Raw genomic sequence first — 3,995 nt, forward strand, 5'->3', positions numbered from 1 at the left:
ATATATAGTGACATGCAACATTTAGGAGTCTTGTTATCCGCGGTATCTTGCTATCATTTAGTCATTTTGCTATTGTCTCTATCCCATGTTCGATTATTCTTTTGCGCAGTTGTCATATATGTATTATATTTATCGTTCACTACAAAATGTTTTTACATCATATTCACTTTTCCGCATATTAATTTAACGTAGAATAGGTATTACAACAAAACGGAACCCATTATCCGTGAGCCTTAAAAAACGAAATCGTAATCAAACAATGAAAAAGCTATGCCTTTCATGCAACCGAGTTGAATCTTTTTAAACTAAAGAGTTCAGTTTAAAAATCATAGCTTCACGATTACGGATGTTAACAAAATAGATTGCTTTGGAAAGCTAAGTTCATGCCTTATTTGACTAAAGAAAAATGTGCCTATATGTGTCGTATTTTTTCGGACAGACTAGAGCAAGGCAAATTGGCTCAAGTACACTTGGTTTAAGAACAACTTTTAGAGATTCTAATTTATTTTAACTTACGCGAATTAATTTAGCAAAAACGAATTAATTATTGAACATCAAGAAAGTCGATTACCTAAACAAGCGAATGTGAGGCATAGTGTGGTTAGAACTGTGTTGGCATTGCATCAGATAATTAAATTTTCTGAGCCTGAGCTACTCGCTCTAAAATAAATTTTATTCTTGGCAATACGTTGCATATAAACCGGCCTGACAAACTAGCAGGTTTTCTCCATCATTTCCAAGCGCAAAGCGTAGTTTGTTTTAGAGGAGGCATTGTTCTATGTTTTAGCTGAGACATACATGCCTCTTTTTAAAGATTAATGGAAACGTGCTAGGTCCTAAATCAGCGTTAAGAAATAGCGTACCTGCTTCAAAAACTGTGCAATAATTACGAACACTTTTTGATAATTTTCTGCACAAAGCTCGGGAATTTCCGAAGAACTCAAACGAAAAACTTACTTTATACCACTGGCTTCTTTGCTTTCACCATGACAGTAATGTTAAATGAAATGACTCTTGATTAAACATGCTTGTAATATTGTGTGAGTGGGTTGGAACTGACAGGCTAAGCAGCTTTGATATTTGGGTTTTTAAGTTCTATGACGAATACGTGATGACGTATTTCTTCAACTTCAACTCAATTTCGAAGTAATGTGACGACCGAATTAAAAGTCTTAAAAACTGCTAAGAACTGGTTATTGTGAAGCAGGCCAGAGCCTCAGCCGCCAACACAGCGTAATCTGAATCAATTTACAATTTTGAGAACATTTCTGTTAAAATTTCAGTATAAGGTGATGTGATTTTTATTTGCATCAGTACTACACTTGATAGTTTAGTCCAGAAGACTCTATGCAATTTCTTCAATACTTGAGTGTTTTTCCTATATTATCCTGGTGTTATATATGCAGTTACGTTTTTATTTACAATTAGCGAGCAGATTCGTTTGCAATTTCGGGAGAATTTAGTTGGAAGCTTCCGAACATCCTTGAAAGATAAAGACTACACCCTTTACAAAGCTAGGAATCCTTTTCTTAAGCAATACCTATATCACCACCACTAGTACGATATCGTCTCATTAATGACAATAATAAAGCTGTCGGTTGAGTTTATGAGGTTATCCGAAAATATTTGATCGATATATCTATTTAAATAGAAACTTTCGCTCTAGAGTTTTGAATAATGGCAAACATCAAATCATGAAAACTTCTTTTAATTATTAAGTTATTATGTTAAGTAATTGTTTTTGTTTTAGGTAGTTGAAAATATGATAATCCTATTTTTCATATTATCCATAAACTTTGTGATATGCATTGCAATGATATATTTCCGACCCCGGCACGCTCAACAGCGAAATGGTAGCGTTACTCATCAGAACGCTGTGCGCTAACTTCAGTCGTGGTTCAGTCGACGCACCGGCAGACACGCTTTTGCTTGAAAAATTTCACAGATTTCTGTGACACAACTGAGGAAGTAAAAATATTCCGAGATAGAAAATTAACACATTAAATTCTTGATAACAGATGAGTGCAAATTGTTTCCATTTCTGTTGGTTCTGGTACGGATTGTATATCAGGTGCCTATCGCAATCATATAATTCAGTATTCCATGTACTTATATCGTCTAAGTAAACCTAGATTGCGACAAAACTCTAAAAATTGGTTTTGAAATAAAAGATGGGATTTTGTGATACTCTTTTCCCCTTTTCATCCGGGACGTTATTTATACCGACGAAAATACTCAGCTAAACGGAGTGTTTCAACAGGAGGGGCTTTGTTTTGCAAGTGTTTTATCAATATTCACTTATTATTATTTGCTGAGTTAATCTATATATTTCCTTACATAAATGAAGATCCGAATTAGAAAATAAGATATTTTAGTTAGGCAAGGACATAAGCATGGAAACAAATATGAAAAGAAAGAGATGCCAAAATAGCGAATATTTTTTTCAGATAGCGCTTTCCAGCAACTAATTTCAGTTTCTTAGGTTATATTTGCTTAAGCTTATTATTTCTGTAGATATCTGTATCTCTTTAAAAGTCGATATTTTCTGCTACAATATTTTACAGGCTTTTCGATGTTCGCAGCAAATTCAAGCAATTTTAGGTTGTTTCAGATTTTGTTGTTTATTTGACCTCGGTTTCATTATGAATAATGTTGTAATAAAAGGTTTTCTTTTATGTGTAGGTCATTCTTGACACATCACGCAAAGAGGAATATAAATATAACACATTTTGAAAATAAATAGTATGGCTGCTAGCTCGTACTTACAAACAGTATAAAAAGTAGCTCAGATGTTTAGGGATATCCTTACAGATTTGTAGGATTTATAACTTAAACTAGGTTGCAAAGAAAAAAACTTTTGGGTGAAGCGTTTTTGAATAAATTCCTTTAATATATATCTCTTAGTATAATATTACACATTTTTTCATAATTTTTATTTTATAATAAAGTATAACGCTTGCAGTCATTTCTTAATGTTATGCTGCATATTACAGCCATATTTTTATTATTAGAAAGAAAACTAAGGTAGTGCGAAGTTGACAACCTCCACAGTCATTCATTTTTGAGGTCACGACACATGTATTGCACACATCATGTGAAAAATCAGAATACTGTAGATAAAAAGGTGCACATGAATTTGAGAAGAACATTGAATGGTTGCTTTTAGGGTTCCTTTCTAGCTTCGTTACCATTGAAAAACATTGTTGTAATATTTTGTATCGCTATCGATTCGTTACTATTGGTCACGTCATGGTGACATGTCGGAGGCAGTTACAAATGAGGGCATATTTTTCAGTGTCGAATTGAGCAGCTTGTTCCGCTACGGTTCCTGACGGCTTGCGACTGGTGATTGTTACACAATTTTTTTTTAAATCTGACTCTCAACGAAATTGAACTATTCTTACATGTTTCGTAGGAGAACAAATGCCTTTTGTGGTGCATTGACACCGCCCAGTAAAGAGCAGGGGCAGATGCTACATAAAGAAACAGGAGAACACTCGGAGTAATGAGCGCTAGAGTCTAGAACTGCCAACGCTATCAGAAGTGGCATTATCGACCAGAGAATAGATGGGTAGGTAATAAATTTCCGGTGTAAATTAATCGAATTGTTTTTGAATTATGATCCACTTCATTCGTTTTTTAGATGTTCTAACTGTTTCTGGGGTTATACAACATTCAATTTTCATTGGTGCTTATAGCTGTCCAATTTCGAGTGTAATAAAAGCGCACACCAAGATAGACAAACGATTGAAAAGAGAAAAGTGAGTAAATACGGTGAAAGGCAAAGCATAGGACACTTGCTTACGTTTTTCTCTTTGTTTATATATGATTGAAATAGCTGTCTCCGCAGATCTGTTTCTCGGGATTGGGGGCACCCCGGGCGCGGTTGGGTGATCTGACTAGTGAAACGTAAAGTAGCGCACTTCCTGCTCACAACCATCGTTATAATCTTCGCTTTCTTTTCTTTTGTAGTTGATTAAAAAATAACTCCGAAT

The sequence above is a fragment of the Varroa destructor genome, unplaced genomic scaffold, assembly GCF_002443255.2.
Source record: "Varroa destructor unplaced genomic scaffold, Vdes_3.0 BEIS01000004.1, whole genome shotgun sequence".
Taxonomy (NCBI): Eukaryota; Metazoa; Arthropoda; class Arachnida; order Mesostigmata; family Varroidae; genus Varroa; species Varroa destructor.